This window comes from Mustela nivalis (genome assembly GCF_964662115.1).
Source record: "Mustela nivalis genome assembly, chromosome: 2".
In the NCBI taxonomy this organism is placed as follows: Eukaryota; Metazoa; Chordata; class Mammalia; order Carnivora; family Mustelidae; genus Mustela; species Mustela nivalis.
The window spans coordinates 18,715,095-18,742,693 of NC_139021.1; the positions used below are offsets into that span (position 1 = coordinate 18,715,095).

Sequence of the window (27,599 nt, forward strand, 5' to 3'; positions counted from 1 at the left end):
ATTTCTTTGGTAATTGTGAATTTTGTGAGAGACATGTGCTTAACACAGTATCTTGTGTTAAAATAAAGTCAAATATGTTAAGATTAAAAATAAGAAAATTCATGCCAGGTACCTAACCTGTATTTAGTTTCTCCTTCTAACTTAGTAAAAGGTCAGGAAATATTTGGTTTGGAATACCTTCATATTTTTCTTCTTCCTTTTCAACTAAGGGTACCTATATGACACAGTCGCAACTGAGGAAATATTTAATTGGAAACACTAGGAAAGGATTCTGGGAAAGCTCTTTAATAGGAAAGTCACTCCGCTAAAATGCGTTCCTTGCCCTTCACCTTTTTCCTTCATTCTACGTAGACTGTTAAGTTTGATGTTGGAAAAAAGAGCATTTGTCTTTCCTTTTTATTTTCTTTTAAGATTTTATTTATTTATTTGACAGAGACAGAGGGCACAAGTAGGCAGAGGGAGAGAGAGAGGCAGGCTCCCCACCAAGCAGGGAGCCTGACACAGGACTCAATCCCAGGACCCCAGGACCATGACCCAAGCCGAAGGCAGCCGCTCAACCAACTGAGCCACCCTGTCGTCCCTCTTTTTTATTTCTTAAAGATTTTTATTTATTTGACAGAGCGCACGCAAGCGAGCTTGAGAAGGGGGGAGCAGCAGAGGGAGAGGGAGAAGCAGACTCTCCACTGATCAGGGAGCCCAATGTGGGGCTCAGTTGCAGGACCCTGGGATCATGACCTGAGCCAAAGAAGACACTTAACTGACTGAACCACCCAGGGGATTCAAGGAACATTCCATCTGGTGATGCCAAACAACATTTTGCAAATGAAGACCACATGCTGGGAAATCCCTAACTGATCGATGATATGGACATGCCTTTTAAAAAATAATAAAAGGATTGAAAATGTGGGTGCACATTAAGGAATTATGAGGGTATCAAGTAAAGAATCTGGATGAATAAATGTAGGCACTGGGAATTGTCAACAGATGTAAATAAGACACCTTATAAGGTGGAAAAACAGATCAAGGGAGAAAGAAAAGAAAATTGTGCATTTGAGTAAAGAAAATTGAGTAAAGAAAAGATCAAGAGATGGACCCAGTAGTAGGTGTTAAAAGCTGAAAACACACAACCTCAGCCATCGATGTCTAGACTGAATTAACATTGGGCTTCTGAGTCCACAGACTGAGGAGGCTCCCACCCAACCTAAAGCTAAGGAGACAGCATGACCTCAACTGATCATATCCTTCAATTGGATACAATACTCCCTCTGCTCACACAGTGATGTAAAGTTAAGTTTGAACCAAATCTGATTTAAGCTGACATGAAATGCAAAGACCGGGTCCGAAGTTACCAACGAAGGTACCAGAATGGGTGGGATCAAGACCTGGCAGGTCCTTCAGGCTTTCTTCAGTAACTCAAGCTTTAGTTGATTCTTCACTCATTTATTCAGCAAACGTACACTGGTGCCTGGTATGTTCCAGGCATTGCTGGCAAAAGATGGAGATCCCTAAATACTGTCAAAGCATGATTTTCAAAAAGCTAAAATATGACTCACATGATCAGGGTATTTAGCCAATTTAATATAGAAGATCAATTTCTTAATTTACATAGAATGATTAGATTATTTGACTAATTTAAGGGGAAATGAGCAAAAGCATGCACCATTATCAAAGAGCATATGAAGAGCTGAGAATTTGCAGAGATTAAAGAAAGAATATTCAAGCAAAATTGCTAGGTTAGATAAAAAATGAATAAACTGTCCTCTGCAGTTAAATTTTCTACTAGACAGAAATATGCATCGCTATTTGACAGAAATCTTCAAGTTAAAATGTAACATCACAGAGTCAGGGCCCTGATCCCTACAAAGAAATAGAATTATCAAACTACAGGCATTTTCTCCTTATTATCGAATAGTCCCTGGGTAGGTCCAGAATGACACTGAAAGGACAGCGAAAGGACATGCAGTCCTCTTTGCCTTGTTTCTAAGTATCTAATTTTGAAAACAAAAAGCAGATTCTTAGAGCTGGTCTTACAATGATACTTCCCAACTTCAGGAAAGGAAAAAAGTGGGACAAAAAAAGAATGAAGTTCTCAGTATAAATATACATCTGGAACTTGCATAGGAAATTTCATTTCACTCAGCTGAACAAAGTGATTATTATTAAGCAAACTTTAAAAATGAAAAAATGGAGACTGAAAGCATTGAGGTCACATAATAAGAGAAGCCACTAGTCTCAAATCCATACATGTCTGTTGAAACAGCCAAGTTCTGTCCAACAGGCCACAGGGCCACTCATGAAATTCACCAGTTTGTGGAGCCAGTCACTCATTGGTTAATCAGACAGAATTTATTGACCTTCTCCCACACGCTCAGCGATGAACTAAATAGATAGGTTCTATATTCGTTCAGTCTGTCTTACACAGCTTACATTCTAAGGGGCCCCCTATCTTCATTTTAGCCAACTGTCCCCTCAAGAATTAACCACTAACATGTTTATAAAAAACTAGGGGGACAGTAGTATAAAGTGCTTCCTTTTTCTTTTTAGAAGCATGTTCCTCTTTCTGGCCTCATAGCGCATAGACGCCTGCCCTTTTTATCCACCAGCCTCTGCCTCTTGCTTCCTCAACTTCCCCTTCCCAGGCCATTTCATTCTTGAGCTCAGAGCTGCAGAGCTGTCCTTCTAAGTCAGACACCTCACACACTCGATTCAAAGGTTTCAGATGCCTAAATGACTAGCAGCTGCCCTGGGGAAACTTGAGCCAGGAGCACTTTCAAGCAGCCGCTCCACCAATGTCCCTTTCCTCCGGTGACGGGTGCACGCTGGGCCAGGGCCGAGCAGAAAGTAGGCCCACACTAGAGCTTGGCTTTCCCTTAGGACACATGTCTCGGGAAGCTGTCACAAATGTCACAGCTACGTGTCCAATGTGAGCATAACTCAGGCGGCTCTCTGGTGGTCACCACCACCCCCCCCCCCCGGTACAACAGAGCCCAAAGGCCGGCTCCACAGTGGTCCAGGTATGAAAGGGATCCCCTTGGCGTTTAGCAAGGGTGCAAAACAGCATGAGTGTGTACCTTTATAGCTCATGCAGACTTTCCTTACTTCTTAGAAACTAGTAAAATGCATTTCCTGTCTCTGAGCTACAGTGATGTAATTTCTCAATGCTTAAGCAATAGGCCATGAAACTTTGGACCTGTAAGGATGATAGATAGATGAAGAAACAAAGAAAGAAAGAAAAAGAGGGAAAGAAGGAAGAATGGTAACTACAGAGGCGATGGGTGTATTAATTAGCTTGATTGTATTGATTATTTCATCATGTTGTACACCTTAAATATTTACAATTGTTGTTTGTCAGTTATACCTCCCACCTTCACCCTCAATCAGCCATTCCAAGGTTTAAGGACATCCACTGCAAAACTGCTTTTCTCCTGGGGCATAATTGAAATCTCTAAAACCACAGCTTCAGAGTTCCTCCATCCTCTTGTTCTGTGTTTGTGGAGATGGCATGAGACTGGTCAGTTCAGTGTCCACCGAAGTATAACTCACCGCAAACCTTTAAGCACAGACTTCTCTTCTGTAAATATCCTCAATCCCCAAGTGTCTAGAATTACATGGCTGTTCTAAGCAAGCCATGAAGTTGGACAAGAATCTGTCTCAGTGTGTTTGTTCCCTGTGGGTCTAAACAGGAAGCTCTATCTATGGGAAAAGGCCTGACAGGGCCAGGTCCACCATATATATATATACACACACACACACGTATATGTATATGTATAATATATACATATTACAAAATGTAGAAATATATATTTTATACAAAGTATGTATTTATATAAATATATGACATTTATGTATGTATATTTATATAAATATATATTTATATATTTTAAGCTTTTATTCATTTTTTGACAGAGAGAGAATGAGCACAAGCAGGGAAAGTGGCAGGCAGAGGGAAAGGGAGAAACAGGCTCACCTTGGAGCAGAGAACCCCAGTGTGGGACTCAACCCCAGGACCCTGGGATCATGACCTGAGCCAAAGGCAGACACTTAACTGACTGAGCCACCCAGGCGCCACTCAACATATTTTTTTTTTAATAAAAGTTTTTTTTTAAGATTTTATTTATTTATTTGAGATCACAAGTAGGTGGAGAGGCAGGCAGAGAGAGAGATGAGGAATCAGGCTCCCTACTGTGTAGAGAGCCCGATTCGGGGCTTCATCCCAGGACCCTGAGATCATGACCTGAGCTGAAGGCAGAGGCTTTAACCCACTGAGCCACACAGGCACCTCTCAACATGTTTTAAAGTACAAAACAAGCTAACTTTGCTCTTTCTTCTTTCTTTGAAAAGTATACCTTTGTAATGCCAAAATTGAAAAATATTTCTAATGCTCTCTATTTTAAAATGACTGGAAGTCAATATTACATCAGAAGTAAATGAATTTAATTCAGGTGGGGGTATTCTGTTGCTGAACTGCCAGTGTTAGAAGGAGTACTAAAGCAAAGCCATACTTTGTAAATTATTATTTTTTTCCTAAAAATATTTTCTTGCCTTATTTCAGCACATCACTAATTACATTGCTAAGGATTTTTCACATAATTTGGGTTCTACTGACAGCAAAGCCACGTTAGACATACTTTCTTGAGGAGCATTGTAGTTCTTAGATTTTTTTTTTTTCATTAACTTCAGTTTACAGAAATTTTTCTCTTCTGGGGCAATAGCAATTGGAATTGTTAACGAATTCTTTCAGCAATAGCTAGATTCAGAAATTATAATTTTATATACTATGTTAAGACATTTTAATGTGGTAACATATAATAAATTATCATTACAAAAATGTAAAATATCTTAATTTTATCACATAAGGTACAATTACGTTGTAATTTTATCATCTATTTATGCAATAGTCAAATTCATAAGATCTGTGCTTCATATAGCTATTCTAGTGAATCTCATGTATTATCTAAATTTAATTTAGTTGCTTTAACAGTGTTTAGTCATTATTCTCAGCAGCCCATGTCTGAAAGTAGTTATGACATTAGTCCTGATATGTGTTTCATCAAGATGTCTCATCTCTCCTTTGACTTGATTCAGAAAACATTGCATATAATTTTGGAATTGTTCCCAGTGTCATTACTATAAGCATTGTAGAGATCATTCTCCTAGTAATAAATTCCAATTATGTACCTTACAAGGCACAAAAAATGTTTCTGTGTTTTGGCCAACATTCTACTTTGCACACTTTTCCCCTTACCCACCAAGTTTGTGCCATTATCCTACACCTTTCCTTGGTGATCTTTTAATTACTTAAATTAGCCAAATATGGTTTTTCTTTGTTAAGTTGAATTAAATATTTTTAGAAAAATAAAACTCCAGTACCAATCTAATTGCCAATGTAAACAATCCATATCATGATCCATGTTTGCTAAATCTAGACCAGGGCTATCCACCAGAATTTTCTGCCATGTTGGAGATGTTCTTATTCAAGCTATTCAATATGAACGACCGTGCTGTACGTGTGGCTAAGGAGCGCTTGAAATATGATGAGCGCAACCAGCAACCTACACTTTTGATTGTGTTTAATTTCAGCTTATTTGAATGTAAATAGTCACATGAGACTACCAAATTGGATAGCATAGATCTTGCCTCTTTGTCCCTACTTTGTCCTTCTTTTATTATGCGAAATCTATTGACTTCTTGCTACTGGAGAGGAAGGCTTTATTAATTAATTTATCTTTCTCTTACTTAAGAGATCTGCCACTCAAATTATTCCCATGCTGTGATATAGTACCCATCTCTTCTATATTGCCCAACCCAGGACAGAAATGTGGAGTATTGTTTTGCTGGGGCCTGAACTGGTTTTCTACACATGAGACCTTCTAAAATGAAGGCCTTGGTCAAAGGCTCCTCTTCCCCAAATCTAGGGTTAGGGTTGATATAAAGGAGGATCCTGAGGGGAAAAGAAGATGAGGAGAAGATGAAGGACAGGTGGGCACAGAGACTGGCTTATCTTGTCCCCACCCCTTACTTTCTCAACTCTGGATTCCCAGTCGTGGAAATAAATAGTAGCTGGCAGCTTCCGGACCACAGCTTTCTTTCCATGAAAATGTTCTCTATTCTGAAGAAGGAGGCTAGGAGTTTGCATAAGCAATACTCAATAAGGAATAATTGATTAGATGAATGAACAAAGCCTACATCCATGCCACCACCCTCCACACTAGAGGGTTTTGCAATCAGCCACTCTTTGCAGTCCAACAACTGGACACATTTAGCTGTGGTCCTGAAACTCTTGGGATTCAAAGACCATGCTCCCTCTGGAAGCACTGAGGAAAGATCTCTTCCAGGCCTCTCTCCTGGCTTTTGGAAGTTCCTTGGCTTGTGGCAACATAGCTCCAGTCTTCATGTAGCATTCTCCCTATGTATGTGTATGTCTTTGTCCAAATTTCCCCTTTTTATGGGGATACCGGTCATGCTGAGTTATGGAGCCCACTCTACTCCACTATGAATTTATCTTAACTAATTACAACTGCAGTAACTCTATTTCCAAATAAAGTCGTGCTCTGAATGTGAATATGAATCTGGGAGGGACACAATTCAACCCACAACATACACTCCAGATTCATCTATTTTTAAACATATTGCTATGTTACATTCACCTAGTACCTTCTCCTTTTCCAAAAAATTCATATATTTTGCGGATAGATCATGTGTCATTTTCATTTTATAGATATGAGGTAAGAAGAGTATAAAATAGGAAAGTGACACTCCTAAATTCACACAGTTGTTTCCAACACTAGTTTCCAAGTGTCCTGATTTCCAGGCCAGTGATTTAATGCTAAGATTAGATTATATTGCCTCTTCTCCATACATAATTTATTTTTTTTAAGCCACCATTATTGCTATTGCTGTAGTTCCCAACCACACTGAATGTTCAAAACACTTTCAGCCTGGCCTGTCTTTTGTCCCCATAAAAATTTCAATGTCATCTTTTGTTTCCCTGTTTGGTCTGAAGAACAAGATAAAAATTTTCAGAGATTGACTCTAGGTCCTGAGTCTTCATGGAGGCAGATCAGGTGGTTTGTGACACTAAACCATAAGGCAAGCCTTGGTTTCTCAGAGTCACTGGAGTATCTCTGGGAATCTGGCTGATGGAATCTCTGCATTTCCCTAGGGGCAGATCACATAGAAGGTAGAAAAGTCCAAAATTTGAAGTGAGGCAGGACCTGGCTAAAGTTTACCATGACCATGTAGTAGCTGTAACTACTTACTCAGACTTATTATAATTTCAGTGATGTAATGGAACCCATCAAAATCCATGCAGGAGCATTTTATAAATCATAAAGCACTATACAAATGTTAGCTTTTCATGTAATAGTAAGTATATTCCACTCTTCTTCCACTGAGCATTTGAGCTAATTGTTCTGCCCTAACACCAACTCAACCATCTAGGCGCTCAGAACACTCCCCTGTGTTTCGGAGCATCCTGCCCCTGGAAAGTGTGTTGTCTACTTGGGGTGGGTCGGGGAAGGACTAAGTAAATCTGAGGCGCAGTTGGATACCATTTCTGCTGATGGCCAGCACATGATGAGGCTGTGGATGGGGACACCTGTTTAGAGTAGATGGTCTGGGAAAAGGATTGAACCACATGCTGCTTCCTGGCTCTAGTTCCAGATGTTCCATACTCGGGACTGGCTTTGGAACTCTGTCTTATCTGCAGAGTCCTTCCCTTCTCTCTTCCCTCCATACCAGGCAGTCTTCACCTAGTCTGAAGTAGGGAACGTTTCAGTATGAGCGGGGGAAGTTTGAGGGGATCAAATATCCTTCCAGTTCTTTTCGAAATTTTCAAAGCAGGAAATCAAGGGTTTGACTGCTAATTCTCTCTATTGACCTTCCTCATGCTAACAGATAATATATATTTAGATACCTGGTGATAGGAAGGGCTTCAGGCCTTAGAAGGAAAGAAAGACTATGTGAGGGCGCCTGGGTGGCTCAGTGGGTTAAAGCCGCTGCCTTCGGCTCAGGTCATGGTCTCAGAATCCTGGGATGGAGTCCCACATCGGGCTTTCTGCTCAGCAGGGAGCCTGCTTCCCTCTCTCTCTCTCTGCCTGCCTCTCCCTCTACTTGTGATCTCTGTCAAATAAATAAATAAAATCTTAAAAAAAAAAAGACTTTGTGAAACATATATATACATATCAACTCTAAACATATATTATTATTAAAAACTGGTCAATACATAATTCACAGTGGAGACTTCTCTGCCCCATTAGAAGGCAGACCAACTCACAGTGAGATTCACTCCATGAAGGTCATTTAATGTAAATCTAGTCAAAGAGGCTTTCACCGGAGACAGGAACCCAGATACCATCTTTCTTTGCTAATGTTAGCTATGAGATCTGGGGCTGGTCTCTGAATGCCTGCAGGTCAACTGATAATAGTTCCTAAAGACACTGGGTCCCAATCTTGTGAACCTATAGATGTTACCTTATACGGTAAAAGGATCATTGCAAGTGTGATCAAGCTAAAGATCCCAAGATGAAGAGGTTATCCTGGATTATCTGAGTGGGCCCTAAATTGGATCACAACTGTCTTTATAAGAGATATGCAGAGGAAGATTTCAGATACACTGAAGGGAGAAAGTGACAGAACAGAGATTTGAAGATGCTACACTGCTGGGCTTGGAGATGGAAGAAGGCCTCGTCATTAGCCCATGAATGGAAGGAGTGCCCACAGACACCAGAAACTGGAGAAAAGCAAGGAGAATAATTCTCCCCTAGAGCCTCCAGAGGGAGCACATTTCTGCCAGCACCTTGATTTTGACTCAGTGATACTGATTTCAGACTTCTGGCCTCCAGAACTCCAAGAGAATAAATTCCTACTGTTTTAAACCATGAAGTTTGTGGCATTTTGTTACAGCAGCCATAGGAAACTGATACAATAGATCTGAGTCCAAGTTTCTCCTGTGTTGAATGGGTTTGGCATGCAAAATAGGTCAGGGGTTCTCAACTCTGGCTAGATAGCAGATCAGCAGGAGAGCTTTTAAGTGATTCTAATGTGGCCTTAGCTCCAGAGATGCTGTTTAATGGTTTGGGGGGAGACCTTGGTATCAGTACTTCTAAAAGCCCTGGGTTGGGGACACCTGTGTGGCTCAGTTGGTTAAGCATTGGACTCTTGATTTTGGTTCAGGTCATGATCTCAGGGTTATGAGATCAAGCCCCAAATCAGGCTCTGCACTGAGCATGCTTAAGATTCTGTATCTCCCTTTCCCTTTGCCCTTCCCCACCCAACTCTCTCTCTCTTAAAAAAACAAAAACAAACAAAAAAACACAGTTGTTGTAAGGTACAAGGTATGGAAGGTATGGAGCCACTGTGCTAGATGGCTCTTCGCAAAATTAACATGCTTTGGTTCTGTCTTTGGACGTTAACACGGTGAACTACAGTATTTGCACGTGGAATAAGAAATCCCTAGGGAAGACCAGGGGAAAGAAAGCCTTCAGGAGAAACCAGGACAAGAACTGATTGGTATGAAAGAGTCAGAGGGGCATCACAGCAAATTCTAGCATGTCCCTTTAATGTTCAACAGCCTTGCTCTTTTGAGAAGGGTGAATGAAATCCCCACTAACAGTGAAGACACACTGGTGAAGTAGGTGACTTTCAGAAAAGCTACATCAAATGGGAAGCCAGTTTACTTTTGTGCTCCATCAGAATAAAAATCAAAGGACCAGCAGGAATTCAAAGGACTCCCTTTCTTAATGATTCATTCATCCGTTTATGAAATATTTATTGGAGTGCTTTCTTGTGTGCCATTCAACATTCAGTCATTCAACAAATACTACAGGGAGCATAGTGTGTATCAAGGACTGTTCTAGGAATTTGAAATCCAGATAAAATCCATAAAGATCCTATTCTTGATGAGGTACTGGGTGGGGCAGGAGGGGGAGCGGGGAGGGACATGCTGTGATGAAAAATAAATCAGGGATGAGGAACAGGAAATGGGGTGGGAAGTAGTCCTCATGGTTGAACAGAGAAAGGCTCACAGAAGATGTATATGAGGAAAGCCCTGAAGTGGGTGAACTTCCCCAGCAAAGGGAGTGACAAGAACTGACAACCATTGTTTTCAATAAATATAGAAAATTGTCTCTCCTCGGAGCTTGATTACTTGATTTAAAAATCAGTGTATTCTCTTCTGCTTTGCCGTATTTCACAATTATTTGGAAATGGAAAATATGAGACTATGTAACTCTAAGGAAAGCTCAAGGTTGGGGGTCCTACGTTGGTGAAGAATTGGTTCTGCCAGTAAGTCCCTTCTCTACCCTTCTTAGCAATAAAGAAGGCAAAGAGAAGCTTTTCAGGCAAATATCCCAAAAGCAAAAGTCGAGCCACTGTGGGTCTTCAGTCTCCAAAGGGCAAATTCTCTTGACAAGAAGCCCAAGGGAAGGAAGAACAGTAACCAGGGTGGCAGAAGCTTCTAAGCCCCATGCTGATTTTCGGCAGCGCTGTGATGTGATTTCCCTTTTATCATTTTTGGACCAGTCCCCCTTTCCAATTAGGGATCACAGCTGCTAAGAATAAAGTGGTGTCTGTTTAACTGGCAGAAGGCACAATGGCCCACTCAAGCCATCAATGAGAGTCATTGTTCAGGAAATATCACCACTGAGATTTTTTAAAATGCTAATGTAATTAATTTCTCTTTCAGTACTGATTGTCACCCGTTCTTTTCTTTTTTCTTTCTTTCTTTCTTTTTTTTTTTTTTTTTTTTTAAAGCAGGCAGGCTTGTGTCTTTTTTAATTGTAGTGGATCGAAAACATTTCTTCTGAAACTACAGATTCGGAATTTTTAAACTTCCAGGAATCTTTGCTATTAAGTGTTTAACCAACTTATTTATAGAGAACGCAGCACAGAAAGGCTGAGGAACGTGGTGAAAGCAACTTTGCTACTTAATAAGTCTTGGAACTAGGACTGAGGAAGCAGCCTCTTTACTATTTACCCCCCAAACTGCACAGACAGAAATAATTTTGTTGGAATGATCTCCAGTGCGCCATTAAATCTTCTTTGCCATAAATAAGTGCTGAGTATCTTCTCCCAGCAGTCTTTTCTTAGGGCTCAAACGTGCAGTCCAGTCAAATTTCACATGGTCTTCTTGTTGGATCGGTGCTACCTCTTCCACTGGGGAAAGAATGTCCTTGTGCACCAGACGGCCTCAGGGAATCGAAGGAATGTGTTGCTCTTTCAGATTCAGGCGTGTTTCCTAACAGCATGTTCTGTGGCTTATGTGGACTTTGGATATCAAGGGTTTGTTGCCTTTGAGAGATCGATTAGTGTTTCTTGTGGGTAAGTCATTCTTTCCAGATAGGGGAGGATGCTTCGGTCCTCCAAATGCTGAAGACTTTGCACTCAATGAGCCTCATTTTGAGAAGGGAATCCCTCAGCGGGTAAGTGGCCAACTCTTGACTTTGGCTCAGGTCATGATCTCATGGTCCCGGGATTGAGCTCTGCACTCTTCATGGAGTTTGCTTGAGGCTTCTCTCTCCTTCGCCCTCTGGCCCTTCCTGCTCTCTCTCTCTTTCTCTGGAATAAATAAATCAATCTTTAAAAAAGAGGAGAGGGGGGGGCGCCTGGGTGGCTCAGTGGGTTAAGCCGCTGCCTTCGGCTCAGGTCATGATCTCAGGGTCCTGGGATGGAGTCCCACATCGGGCTCTCTGCTCAGCAGGGAGCCTGCTTCCCTCTCTCTCTCTCTCTCTGCCTGCCTCTCCATCTGCTTGTGATTTCTCTCTGTAAAATAAATAAATAAAATCTTTAAAAAAAAAAAAAAGAGGAGAGGGGAATCTCTCTAATATTCTGGGAAATGCAAGTGTAATTCGCTTTACATTAACACTAAGAAAGCTTTATGTTATCTGCTTATCCATAATTCTGCTGTCTCTGGCAAAAAAAGGCCCCTGATTTAGACATGCAGGTGTAGAACAATAAAAATAGCAATGAACTTAGAGTTCAGAGAACGTTTGCTTCAGGTACTTCATTCCATCATTTGTTCAGCGAAAATGTTATTATTAAGACCTATGGAGAGCCAAGCTCTATACTGGCTATTAAAGAAAAAATATATTCATGACACTTGTTAAAGATGGAAGGCAGATTTCATTCAAACGGAGGCTGTGGAGACAGATCTGGGGACAACTGTAAGGAGATCTAGCAGTGGGAGAGAGAGACTGGACTCAATTCGGAATACAACCTAGGAAAGTGGGACTTTACAGCCAAGGAGAAGTGTAGGAAGTCAGTGGATAGAAAATTACTAAATGGGGGAGACGGGCACCTGGGTGGCTCAGTCAGTTAAATATCTGACTTCAGCTCAGGTCATGATCTCAGGGTCCTGGGGTGGAGTTCCTTGTTGGGCTCCCTGCTTGGTGGGGAGCCTGCTTCTCCCTCTCCCTCTGCCTGACACCTCCCTGTTTGTGTTCTCTCTTCCTCTCTCTCTCTGTCAGATAAGTAAATAGAATCTTTAAAATAAAAAAAAAGAAAGGAAGGAAGGAAGGAAAGGACTAAGAGGAGACATCAGGAGTTGGGGAAGAGGAAGGATTCTTGCTAAACCAACCTAACGTGAAGGCAGGGCAGGATGATCAGATATCATCTGAGGGAAGATGAGGAACCACATTACATACCGAGGGTGATCAGGTATTGAGGATGGGAGATTCTGACTAAACGCACCTGGCAGGATACTTGCTAAAATCAGACAGTACAGAAACAGACATGGAAATCCAGAAGTTGAGGCCTAGTTGGAAAAGAATTCAGGAGTACCTGAGTAGAGTTTGCTTAAGAAGAGAATCTTTGTTAGAGGCAATGAAGGATATTGTTGATCTTAGACAGGTTTCCTGCTCTACCATGATTTGCACTGTGACCTTTGAAAACTCCATGTTATGTCTCTCAGCCTGGGTTTTCTCATCTTTAAAACAGGACATTTTAATACTTGTCTTGAGATCTTCATGAACACAGAACATCAATAACATATAAACTGTGAATCGTGTTTCACATGCACTGAAGATTTTAAATAAAGCTCTTTGGGGGATGCTAGTTGATAATAGTAATATGCCAGGCACAGTATTTTTAGGGTAATTTAACCATTTCAACGTCCTGCCAGGTAGGTAACATTACTTCCTTAACAACCAGAGTAACTGAGACTCAGTGAGGTAAAGTGTTTGTCCAAGTTCCCAAGACCAGGGGAGAGAGCATCTGGGATTCAAACACTCTGATGTGGAAGGCTCTGCAGTGAAGGCCATGCATATGTGACTTGTACAAAACACACCTGCCTTCAACTGAGCAAGAAAAAAAAACATAAATGGCTGTAAAACCTGTAGAGTAAACTAACCAAACCGGTTTGTAAAATTTCATACACTTACGATGATGTATATCCCCTGTCCCCAGCAATAGAAATTGCCTCCTAGAGCCAAACATCTTATCTTTTGATACAAATTCCAGAACCATCAAAAACTGTAATTGAAATCATATCTCCAGGTCAATCAGTCTACAAATTTGACAGCTTAATCAAGAGATGTGTGGTCTCCACTGTCAAAAAAGTGCGTGTGTATGTGTGTGTTTGTGTGTAGCTCCAAGCAATTTCAATATGATAAACTCAGATGAATAAAGTTTACCTTGCCTCCTACAGAGATTTTCAGGAACTGGCTGGCCTTTGCAGGCTGGACACTTTTTTTTTTTTTTTTTTAAATCACAAGTGAAAAGTCAAAACCCAAACAGAACAAAAAAACCCAGAAAACTGGTAACAAAAATTTCTACCTCAATAGCTCTTCTTTAGACGGTTAAACACCCAAGAAGAATGATCAGGAAACAAAGCCGTCCATGAGTTTGCCCTCATCTTTCCTTAAGGTGTCACCAGTGGTGCTACTTGTAAAAGCAGACAAATAAACCTACAGGTAGCCTTGACTGAAGTCAGGGAGACATTTACTCCCATTGTTGTGGGGCAAATTTGCAGCCAGGAGAGTAAACCAAATCCTAGCCTGTGGCAGCCTTGAAGTGTTCGTTCCAGGATGTCTTAGGTAGAAGAGGTCATCAGAGAAATCATGTCATCAAATGTGATTATTGGGCAACTTCAGCTTCCTCGGGGAGCCTGAAATACATCCATCAGGGTGGGAACACACCAAATGCAAAGAAAAAACAGCCATAAAGACCAAAGTTGTGAGTCAAGGCCAAAGAGCAAATACCATCCAGAACCAATGTTAACATCACTATCTCTCAACTCTGAAGAGGACTTTTATTTAATTCATTAAAATAATTCAATTTTTTAAAAAATCCTATTTTTTAGCTGTTTTTCCCCTGTGCTTTGTGTAGTCCATCAGCCAGACCACAGAGAGTGTTCACTTTGGCACAAATCCTCACTTAGCCCGTTTACATGCCACATGTGTGTTCTATTTATCATGCCAAATAGTTGGAGAGAAATGTGTTCATTGCTGTGTTCTGAAATGTCTAAAGGCATCTGTATTGCTTTTCACTCATTGCAAACCCCATACATTTTCTCTCTTTCTGTTTAGCCTATAAAAATTTCTGTAAAGTAACTGAAAAGGCTACCATCACTCCCATTTTACAGATGAGAACACGACGACTCCAAGTGGCTAAGTGACATGCCTTGTAAGGACTAAGAGATTCAATGTCCTGCTGTAGGAAGAACATAGACTCTGGAGCTGAGAAGACCCATCACTGCCCTTACACCTGCTTTTCTTTCCTCTCTTCCTTTATCCATCCCTCCCTTCTCTCCTTTCTCCACCTAGCCCATAGCTATTGAACTCCCTAAAGAGAATTTGCTACAGGTGTTGATTGATTGCTGGGACTCTCACACGGCCGAGCACCACAACCTGCTCTCCCTGGGCCACAATAACATCGTGTGCTGCATCCTGCATTTGCCCACCAACCCCGGCTCCATGACGTGCAGCGACGACTTCCGAGCACCATTTTGGTACTGGAGATCCACCACGGACTAACCCGCCTCCAGGATCTAGGGTTCTTGTCTCGAGGACTGTGCCCCTTCTGCCCCCGCGCCCCATCAGCAGCTCCGGTCTTAAGTCACTGCACCACCTGGAAGGTGTGCCGCCATCTCTCCATTCTTCTTGGATTTGTACAAAAGAATCTTTTTTTACCTTGATGTAGAATCATGGTGGGGAATGTTGGAAACGCAGATCTGTGCAGTGGTTCTGCATTCACTGATTATTACAGTGTGATTTTCATCGGTTTTGTAAATACAGGACTTGCCATTTCTCTTGAGTCTCTTGATCATTTGAAGAAGGATAGAGTATTAAAGTGCTTTCTAGATCTCAAAAAAAAAAAAAATGAATGAAAAAAAAAATGAATCAGCAAAAGCAATAATGAATCCAAAAGCAATAATGCCAAACTTGATCTGTGCCAACCTTGAAGTTTTAGCTCCATCACATCTTCCAAAAGTTGACCTCACCTTACACATCTTAGCTGTTATAGCTATTTTAACTGGCTAATATGGATAAATGTGGACACTGTTCAATGCACATAATTTCACCACAACTATGTTGTGATTACAGAAGTATTCTTTTGTCTCCAAGTATCCTTGAGAACAGTGATTCAAGACTACAAAGTTTGAAGTAATAAACTGAGCAGACTTCCATGTTGGAGAACGACTCATTGGAGACTTAAGGAATGAAATGGAGGTTTCACTCTCATCTCCAGCAAACCCCCCCCTCCCCATTCTTTAAACACCCTCATGATGTAGCTATGTTTTGTGTTTAGCAGTAATGTAGTCATTACCATTGTTCTTTATCACATGACCTTGGGCAAGCTTCTGACCCCTCTGTCTTTCATTCCTGCAGGGAAGATACTTATCAATGACTTTATTGTATAGTCTGAATGAGCCTGTTGGGAGGCAATCAGCATTTTTTTGATTAATATCAATAGCAAGGAGATGGAGACAGAAAGAAGAGAAGAGAAATGAGAAACATTAGCATGGGAAACTACAAAATTCTACTTGTAAGTCCATTAATGGATTTCCACATTTAGTTCCTCCTTGGAGGGAGAAAAATTAGCCTTTCCCAGAGTATGTGTAAAGGCATGATACTGAGCAGGCTTTACCACAAAGAAAGGGGAGGAGGGGAAGAGGGTGGGAAGTCTTAGAGTCAATAACTGGGCTAAATAACAGTTGAAGTTTTCTATATTTATAAACTTTAATATGTAAATGAGAATTGTAAGACAAATTGAGTACAGAATATGTCAGAGTTACCAAACTGATATGATTGTGGAAACATTTTCTCACAGTCTATGTCACAGAATTTCTGTGAAACACACTTTGCTCAGTTATAACTGTAAGAAAAAAAGAACTAAAAAAAGAGAGATAAGAACTTCAGATAACATATAGTTGAATTACTCATATTTGCACAGTAATTTAGTTTATCAATACCTAACTGACATAATCTCAGTGTATGATATTTGATCTCACTGCCCTCTCCAATTTCTTCTAATGCTATATGACCCAATGAAATCAGCTCACGACCCCCATGAGCGATAGCAGAGTTCTTCCTCTGTCTCCCTCCAATTTCTCCCATTCTTTTTACCCCTATGTTCTCTCCTTTTTCTCCGAATACTGAGTACAGGGCCAAGGGGAAAGAGACCTCCTTCCTGGATCCCAAGTTTAGTACTTTCTTTTCTGTAAGATCCTAAAGAGAAGGGGAGTTCCAGGAGTCCAGCTAGTTAATAGCCCAACTCATATTAGTTGGTGATGTTGGAGAGGCACCATGCTCCAGACACCTGGAAATATGGGGGGGGGATAACCACAAAACATGACTGTCTATGCAGAAAGGTAAACTCAGATGAGATTCAAATTCCAGCTTCATTGCTGCTATTGGACAAGAAAAGGAGAGGAAGGAAGAGTTGTTCTCTGGCCCTTTACATTCTAGACATTGCTGGTCTTTGGACAGAGAAGGTAAAAATAATTATCTGGTAACCTCTGCATCATTTTTACTGGCATGGCATCTATCTATAAGAGACAGTTGGTATCTTTGTGTGTGTGTCTGCTTTTTAATCTCTTTCTTTTGGAGAATCGTGCCTTCTCCCTACTTGGGGCCCATACGGTGTAGAAAGGAGGATTCCTTCCCTCTGATCCAATAGAGAGAATGCCTGCCGAACAACTCCTTTCTGTGGTCAAAGGGATGGATTGAGGGATGGGCATATGATGTCAGCAGGTCAATTAGTGTTAACCCTCAGGACTTTTGCAGAAACTCTCAGGAAAGAGGAGTTCTTTGTTCTCTGGATCCCTAGCTATGAGGATGATGTAAGCCTAGAAATTCTGGTGACTTTGTTAACCACCACATTAGAGTAGTTTCATACGAATGACTCCAAAACTGAAGAAAGCAGGGTCAAAACACAGAAAGAACAAGGCAATTTACTGATGGCTTTATTTTAACCACTGGATCAGCCCTCCTGAAGCTAGAAACACTTGTGAAGTTGTGGTTTTATGAGCCAATAAATCCTTTTATCTAGAGAAGTTAGATATGAAATTGCAACTTAATGGATTTTGATTAACGCACTTTAGAATTCTAAACCTCTGTAAATTGAAGAATATATCATTTTAGCATTTTGCCAAAGATGACTGGAAGGAGAAAACAAAATGTTTGCCTTCTATAGTTTAATATATAGTGATATTTTAATGATTTTACTATATTTTATTTTATTTTAAAAATGTTAATGGGGGGCACCTGGGTGGCTCAGTGGATTAAGCCTCTGCCTTCGGCTCAGGTTATGATCTCAGGGTCCTGGGATTGAGCCCCGCATCAGACTCTCTGCTCAGCAGGGAGCCTGCTTCCCTCTCTCTGCCTTCTTCTCTGCCTGCTTGTGATATCTCTCTCTCTGTCAAATAAATAAATAAAATCTTTAAAAAAAAATGTTAATGAAATCACTAACATGGGAAAATAATTTCACTGTCATTATAGAAATTGTCCCCTTCCTCTAATTTTTAAGAAAGTATTGGCATAAAAATTTTCATTATAATTTCTTTTTAAAAACTCTGTCATGTATACTTATTCCCAATTCCCTTGATCCCAGTTATGCATATTTATGTATTTGTGTATTCTCTCTCTCTCTCTCTCTCTCTGTCTCTCGCTCTCTCTCTCTCTCTTTTAATCAGTTGGTTCCTAGGTTTGTCTTTGTTATTATTCTTTACACTGAGTCCATTTGGGGCTTATTGATCCTCTCTATTTTTTGTTTTGTTTTCTTTTCTACTTCATTTATTTCTTCTTTTAAATTTATTATTTCTTTCCCTCTACTTGTTTGTGTTTAAATTGCTGGAATTTTTTCCCCCTAATATTTCCTTGTAGTACTATTTTAGATTCTTGATATGTAAGAAGTTTATTAATTCATTTTAAATATTTTCTGAAATCCATACATATGACTGCTTTTTAATCAGTGGTAATGTGGAAATTTTTTTTTAATTTGTTTTGCTTTCCAATCACATCTGGTAATTTTTTAAATTTTTAAAAAATATTTTATTTACTTATTTGAGAAAGAGTAAGAAAGAAAGAGCAAGCACAGGAGCATGAGTTGGGGGAGGGACAGAGGGAGAAGGCGAATCAGGCTCCAGGCTGAGCCCAGAGCCCAGCTCAGACTCAATCTCAGGACTCTAGTTTCATAATCTGAGTGGAAGGCAGATGCTTAACGTACTGAGCCCCCCAAGCACTCCTAGTAATTTTTTAGTTTTGTTTTTGCTTTCTAATTATACTGTGGTTACAGGAAGGAATTAGTATATTACTAGTGAAACTCTGGTTTTTCACCTAGATGTGCTTTGGAGGTAAATACATGGCTGGTTTTGGCAGATAAATCAATATATTTTTGCAAAAAAATGTGTATTTGCTAATTGCTAAATACAGAGTTTGATATAAGTCCATTAGGTTAACCTTATTAGCTGTGTGTTTTTAATTATTCCGTATTTCTCCCCACTTTTATTTTGCCTTGATTTATTCATTCATGGATTCATTTACTCAACAAATGTTTATTTAATTTTACTGCTATCTTGGGTAATGCCACGCACTACATTAGAATCTTAAGATATAGTGAAAACATCAATAAAAAATCAAAGTTCCTGACATCATGAAGTTTCATTTCCAATGGGGGGAAGTAAGATATTTAACATCTTGATATTTTAGGGGGAAGGGAGGGTAAGAATGAAGTATATAGAATTTAGATATTGATAAGAATCATGGGAAAAAAATAAAGAACAAGGATAAGAATGGGTGGGATAAGGAAGGAGGCTGGATATTAAGTAGGATTGACAAGAAAGGGCTTACTGAAAGAAGCACACTTGAATAAAGACTTAGGAAAGTGAGGATGTGAGCTATGCAAATATCTGAAGTAAGAAAAATTAGCAAGTACAGAGGTCCTAAAATGGGAGATTCTTGGTATGATCAATGAGCACTCGGGAGCCAGTGAAGCTACAGTGGAATACGTAAGGGAGAAAATAAGGGATGATGAGTTCAGCAGGAAAGGCGCACTGGGTTGGACGTGGGAGGGAGATTATGTGATGACTTTGAATTATTTTCAGGTCTTTGGCTTTTATGCTAAGTGAGATAGAAAGTGAGATAGGAAGTATTTTGTTTTATTTTTGAGATGGAAAATTATTGGAGAGATGCAGAGTGATAAATATTAATATTATCATAACCTGGTCACTTGGATGCCTTTCTTATTTTTTGGAGATAAGGAGGGCGGGTATAGAGAGAGCAAAGAACAGAACCAGGGACAATAGCTGGAAGGTAATTGAAATGTACATGCAAAAACTTACTGTTGCCATGGTCAGGAAGGTAACAGTGGAGGTCGTAAGATGAAGTATTTTGAGTATGGCTTGAAGACATAGCTAGCAAGACTTGCTAACAGATTAGACTTGGAGTATGAAAGGAAGAAAAAATGATTCTTAGGGAAGTTAATCTTTTCCCTCCCTGCGTCACACCAAAGAGACTTTGAAAATTTTCACTTTGCCATGCCTTTTCTTTTTATATGTTTATTTTCCAAGATTTTACTTCTTTCTTGCTATATACCCTCCAAGTGAATCATTATCTTTATTGTTTTGTATATAGCCACTGCCATTTAGATTTGACTACAGTATTATCTGTTGGGTTTTTGGCTCATCTACTTCTTGTATTACACTCCTTCCTTCTGTCCTTCTATGCTACTTCCTTTTATCTGAAGTTTATTGTCAGCTATCAATTTATTGCTTATCAGATCCAACTTCCCCCCTCAATATTAGCTTTGTGATAATGGAAGAAACTTCTTTAAGCATTTCTTTAGAGTTGAATGTGATTTTAACCTTTTCTGTAGAAGGCAAGGAGGGATATTACAGTAGGAATGATTTCTACTGTTTCTGATGCACCATCAATCAGTGACATGACTATGAGGACATTTAGTGGTGTCCTCATAATTCTTTACCCAGAATATGTGGACCCTTGGCAATCTTGTAGCTGCAACCTGGTCTGTGATGACTTTTCATGGTCCTCTCAATAGGGACCCTGAATTCTGCCTACACTGGCATCCCAGCTCCCTCTGTATAACCTCCCCCACCCAGAGGTGTGTCCCTTATGACACTGTGGCCTCTGCACCAGGCTCCACTCATTCTGGCTTCCTGAAGCCCTCTGCTTTCTCCTGCTCTGGAAGGCTCTTCTCTTGAAATCTTCTCAATATTAACGGCCCTCTCTACAAGAATGCTTCAGACCTCTTGCCTACACCAGCATCACCGTCTGCCCTGCAAATCTGCATGCCTGGCCACCCCCTGGAGCATGCAGTGGTTTGTCTCTGCACTCTGGAGTGTTTAGAGGGTACTTGGTCATTTTCACTCTAGCTACTTCTAAGAGAATCTCTTTGTCTATGGTGTTCTGTAGTTTAACAGAGATGTCTCTAACACCTTTCCACCCTATCAGGTTCTTGAACTTCCAGAAACAAGAATCAATTAATCTAATCTAGAATATTTTCACCCATTTTCTCTTTAAACATTACTTCTTCCTAATTATCCCTACCTTTTTCTACTGTACTCTTATTAAACATATGTTAGGTCTCTTCATTCTAACTTGCATCTCTTTAACTTCTCTTTCCTAGTACCTATTTACTCCTCCATGTTGGTAATTTCCTTAGATATACTTTCTACTTTCCCTAATTCTCTCTTCCAATGTATCTAATCTGGAATTTAATCCACCCATTGAGTTCCTAAATACATAACTGTAGTTTACATTTCCAGAACTTCTATTTGATTCATTTTCAATTTTTCCTGTTCTTTTTTCATAGTTTCTTATTCTTTTATCTTTTATTAAAGTCCTTTCATAGTTCTGTGATCATTTTAAATGCACATATGTTGCAGTTTCTATACATCAATTCTATCACTTAAATTTCCCGCTATTTGTTGTGTCTGCTAATTCTCATGGTGAATTTTTTCCTCAATTGCTTTATAATTTTTCATTGTCTATTTTTCTTCAAGAAGGATTTCTCTGTAAAAATCCTGTGTCATAGTTGAGAGTACATTCTTCAGAAGAAAAATTTGACTTTCTGAAAAATGTCAGAATCATTTTTATGTTAATTTTTCAGCATGGAATTTTCAAGCCATGCAGACAGTAACAAGTACAATCTCTTATCCAAGTGAGAAAATGTCCATGGTTAAATTTATCCAAAGAAACTGTTCCCACTCAAATTCCAAGATGACCAACAAGGTTCCTTGTTATCTCATTGTGCCAATGGGTCATTTTTGTCTAGTCTACCCTTTCTCTAGAATGATAGCCCTCGAAGAGTTAGGCCTAATACAGCAGCCTCACTTACAATCCTTTGTCTCATGAGGGCTCACTTTCTTTTGTCCTAGTGTACACACCTAATACCCTAGGTTACTAAAACTGACAACCTCTCACTTAGGATGTCCACAGTCCAAAGTTATCAACCCACTTTCTAATAGTTCTCTTGGTATCCTGTGTCTTCTCTTACTTTAATCTAAGCCATTTATACCTTCAAAAGAATGTTGTCTGTATCTAAACTGGTATTTTGAGGTGTTTTTATTAGAAGAGTTTCAGGTTATCAATTCTACCATGCTTCCTGATATAAAGGTACAACTGTTATTTTAAAATATGTTTCCCATAGTAAAATGTAGGTTGTCCTCATTCTGACACAAGCAGTTGTAAAAAAAAAAAAAAAAAAAAAAAAGCTCTAATACAGCCAGAATTACAACTGGCAAAAGAGAAATGTAATTTTCCTATTGATCATTCTTTGTTTCCCAAAGTGCTAAAAGTTTAAGGATAGAGAACATGTTTTTGTTGGAGTCTTCTGAGTCATATTAATTAGTCAATGTTTTCAAAGTGCTTTTTGAGATGAAACCATTATTCATGAGCAAACCCAAGATTTTTGTTATCATAATGATGACTCCTTTTAAAGATGCTAATTGGCCCACCTGCCATGAAAGAACAATTTCACCTTTGCATTAATGACTGAACACAACATACCTAGGTATCCTACTTATGAATTCATAAGTGAAGACTTCATAGGCAAAATATGTATGATTATACTGTTACCAGAGCAATGAAAATTCACTGCAATGAAAATGAACATTTTGGCAATGCTGTACACCTCCTGAAAATAGAATGTTGCTTGTATGAGAGCCGCAAGAGAAAACCATTATTCTCATTGTTTCCATATCATTGTTTATATATATATATATATATATATATATATATATATATATATTTATTTCCATATTTGTAAGAAGACTATACCTTATTGAAGTAGTCCATTCTCAACACCTGTTTTATGAATATTGTTTAATGCTATTTCTATTCTATTTCAATAGAGGAGCTAGAACTATTAAATAGTATTTTCAGCATTTAAATAAAAATAACAGTAACGAATTACTAAATAGTAACATGAAGAAGCTTTCTCTCAAATTCTTTTCTAACATGCAAAGAGAGAATGTTATGCTCTATATAATGTTATCCAAATATTCTTTAGCATTTTTTTTCAAAATTATATTTTTAGCCACACTGTGTTTCATTGGCTATCAAATGTTTGATATGGCATTTGAACTGACTTAATTTTTTCCCAAGGGCTAAAATGATTTTTTTAAACCTTCTCTACAGAAACAAAACTATTTGGAAGGCAACATTAATAGCCCTCTCATCTGAGAAAAGTGAGAGGGCTATAAAAATCTAGCATACAGAGCCAAGTACACTGCAGCTCTTGTAAACCTTAAATCTAAAAATAAACTTTTTCATGACACTTGTTTGAAAAAAGAGTTGTTCTAAGAGAATATTCTAGAAATAAATTTAATCCAAATGTCTCATTTAAAAAAATTAGTTTTGAAGCCTTTGTTCCATAATAAAAAAAAAACAGCCTGGTATATGAGCAATTCACCAGTTGTCAAGTAGGCATTTGGGGATCGTAAGTTAACTCTTTCTTGGACCCAGGTGCCCTGGAATGGAATGATGTACTCATTTACTAAAATGGCACCCCATGTTCAGAAGAGTTAAGGGAACACCTAAATCACTGCCAACAACCAGATTCCATCTCGAGATAATCTATCTGGTTCATATATAAAGTAAATCCAACTGAAATTTTTGAAAATCTGATGATATATAATGTTGAGAATCTAGCTCTTAAACAGAAATCTTTTTTCTTAATTTCAAAAATTGATCAGACTGGCTTATGAGTTTCCATCCTACAGAAGCTACACTGGCTAAATAAGGAGTTTTAAATAGCTGGGCAAAGAAATTCTCAACCATCAAAGAAGTTAATTAGAGACATTTTGGGGAGCTGCAAATATGTCTGTAATTGAAGATTTGGATGTGTTTCGTGTTGGGTGTTGGGTACATAGGGGGTGAATATACATAGCTTCTGCAGTCAATAATTCCAAGCCAAGAGAGAAAGCAGATATCCACTTCTGCCCGTGATAAATAATGTAATAAATAGAATGACAAAACATGCTCCAAAGTGCCTTCATGGCAGAAAGGGGTGATCACTGCTACTTGGGAAGCTCAGAGAGGTCTTCCACAGGAGGCATTTGTACTAAGACTGAAAGCTAAGGAGGAATTTTGTAGGTAGGCAAGGGGGACAAGAGGCATCCCAGCAGAATTTTGAAATACGATGGTTGATTTGGAGAATTATTAATTTCAGTATGATTGGCACATTAAATAAACCCAGGAAAACAGTAGGAATTAAGGTTCCAAAGACACACACTTACGTATATTTATATTTTAGTATTTCAGCCATTTTTAAGAAAGTGCCCAAGGATCAGATTATGTTAAGGAGGATATACTGGCAATAAATTACTACAAATTTAGTGGCTAAAACAACACCCATTTATTATCTCACAGTTTGCCTGGGTCAGGAGTCTAGGCATGGCTTAGCGGGGTCTTCTGCTCAAGGTCTACAAGGATACAGTCAAGATGTCTATTAGCTATATTCTCACCTGGGGCTTATGTGAGGAAAAATTCACTTCCAAGCTCTTTCAGAGTGTTGGAAGAAATCATTTCCCTGTGGTTGTAAGAGAGCCTTCTCTTTGCTGGCATAGCTAGAAGTCACCCTCACATCCTAGAGACTGCCCACAGTATGCAGCTTTCTCCTTCAGTGGTGTATAATATGGTAGTGTGCTTTTTTTCAAGGTCAGTAAGAGAGTGTCTCTCTCCAGCCTGTTGAAACAAAGTCTTGCATAATGTAGTCTAATCAAGGGAGTGATAACCCATCACCACTCCCATGTTCTTGGTTGCATGGAACCCATTAGTTCTTCCTGCAATCAAGGGGAGGGGATGAATTCTAGAAGAGTGACTAATTGAGGGGTGTATCTGACTCAGGGGGCTTGAAAGAATCTTTCATTGGAATCGAATAGAAACTGGGTATGCAATTATTATTGATTATTATTTTCAATTCCTAATTTTGCAATGACTTATATTATAAAATTGGAGGTAAATTCCTTTGGGAAATTACTGGCCCTAAAATATAACATGACACATAGAAACATAGCAGATATTCTCAAATCAAAATAAAGATTTGATGAACTAACAGTGCTCAAAATAGTTCAGAAAAATTCACACACTAGAAATAGTATCAATTCTGTGTTTGACATAAGAAATGTCTAAAGGAAATATTTAAAGTAAAGCAAAAAGGGGATAATGTCACATTAGATTCTATTATCACAACCCCTCTCATGGTCCGCAGTAGAGAATCCAGCAGTTTGTAGAAATTATTTGGCTTCTGGAAGTGATCAGGAGTAGTTGAGGTATGAAATAAAGCAAGAGAGGTAGCAATTCCAAAAGCAACAAGTGATTATGTAGTGACTTTACTGAAACTAGAGAGAAGAAAAATGTAAAAATTCCATTTATTCACTCAGCAAATATTGACACTTCTAACATGCCAGGCACTGTGGAAGGCACTGAGGACATGATGCCAATCAGGGCAGACTTAGTCCATGTCTTCAAGGAGTTCATGACCTTGTAAAGTTACAAGTATAAAGTGAGCTCCTCTAGCCTTGCTCTGTCCTTATGGTAGCCACTGGCCACATGTGGTTATCGAGTACTTAAAATGTGGCTAGTCAGAATTGAGAGATAGTATAAGATATTCACTAGAATTCACAAATTTGCTACCAAAAATATATAGACTATTGTGTCAGTAATTTGTATGTTGAATAGATTAGAATAATATTTTTTTAAAGATTTTATTTATTCACCTGACACACAGAGAGAGATCACAAGTAGGCAGAGAGGCAAGCAGAGAGAGAGAGAGGGAGAATTAGGCTCCCTGCTGAGCAGAAAGCCCAATGGGGGACTCTATCCCAGGATTCTGAGATCACAACCTGAGCCAAAGGCAGAGGCTCAACCCACTGAGCCACCCAGGCACCCCTAGAATAATATTTTTTGATGCGTTGAGTTAAATAAATATATAGATATAGAATATATTCAAATTAATTTTATCTGTTTCTTTTCATGGGGCTCACATTTGTGACTTGCATTATATTTTTTATGTCTTTTTATTGGACAGTCCTCTAGACTATGTGCTTCTTATTTCTATACCCTTTTATTCATACCCCTCAGAAGGAAGCAGAAAGGAAACAGACCACCTGGAACTCTATAGGAACTCTATAATACAGTAAAGGATAGTTGTCAAACTATTTCTCTCTAAACGCTGGCGTTCTTAGAACTAGACAGTGGTAACCCACCAGATAAAATACAATAATGGCTTCTTCTCAGTTTTTGGGATTGGAGGAAGTCAAATGAAATAATTTTCTTTTTTGCTCATCCATTTTTCCAAAACCTTTGTTACTAGTTATTGCTTTTGTGCTGTAAAATAAATAAATAAGAAGTTAGTATGATCAATGGAAAAACTGGAAACAGCCCCCATCTACCAAATACTGAGAGCTTCCCTAGAAAACAGTTTTCCTGGTCCCTCTGTGACTTACTTCCAGACTTTTTTCCATTTCAGTCCAGTTTGTGCTTTGTTTCTGACGTTTAATCTCGTGTCTTGTTTTGGATCCTCTTCTGCCCTTCGGACAGAAGTCAATATTTGGTTTTGCTAGCTTTAATGTTTGATGCTATAGATGTTGGTTCTGTTTTCCTCTTCTGGCCTTGGGCAGGGGGAATCATATCCCAGTTTTGGCCTCTTAGCCTTCCCAGATAATTCTAAATTATACTCACAGAAACATAAGGTGTTGGAATAAGGAGACATTATTGCTTTTAGCTCTTTGCCTTAGGCAGTATGAATCATTCCTAAGCATCTAAGAAAAGAGCGTCTTCTCCCATAATTCACTTGATACCACAGATGACATTGTCATACTCCCTACAAGGAGAGAGAAAATTTTCTCCCCAGAAATCCTTGGTGGTTAAGAGCTTTGGGAAGTTACTGAGAATCTAACAAGTTACCTTTTCTTCAGATTACTTGTCAGGAGAGTGGGATGCTGAGAGATAACATTTACGTGATACAGAATGCATAAATTGAGACCTATAAGAAATAGAACTTCTCTTGTTTTCTTTAATTCAACTTAATTCTGATTCCCCTCCTCATCCTACCAGGCTGGCAGAATATCTCATCTCAGGCATTATTGGGGTCCCCTCTCTGTCCCAGGTTTGCACCAGAATATGGGATATATAAGTAATATCTAAAATACACACACACGTAGAGGGAGAGACAGAGACAGAGGGAGAAGTGGAGGGAGAGAGAGAGAGAGAGAAGAGGTATTTTAATCTCCACTCTATATGAGGACCACTGATATCTCAGAGTCCAACCAAGCCCATAGTAGCTCCCCGGCCTCTGATGGCTGTTGACTTCTGTGTCCCTAATGGGGTCTGAAAACTCATAAAGCTGAAAACTTTCCCAATATAGGTCCCACCCTCCTTAGGCATTCATCATAGTTTTAACTTCTAAATTCGTGTCTCCTTTTCAGGGGCAGTCACAGAGCAGTATACAGTATACAGATCCCTATTGGTCTGGGGACACAAAAACCCCTCCCCCTTTCCCCCTTCAGGAGAATCTCCATTTCCTTGACTTCAAAAGCCTTCACCCTCTCATCTCTTCCTCTGGGATATGATCTTTTTAAAATACCTACAGGATTTATATAAGAGACAGAGAGTTACTGACTTCAAATTGCTTTTACCAAG

At 39.2% G+C, this 27,599-nt stretch overlaps 1 protein-coding gene across 1 annotated transcript in view; it reads left to right on the plus strand.

The window, feature by feature from the left end:
* LOC309858148 (uncharacterized protein) overlaps nt 1-27,599 on the plus strand; it is a 64,851-nt gene that overhangs the window by 16,074 nt on the left and 21,178 nt on the right. The window lies entirely within an intron of this gene.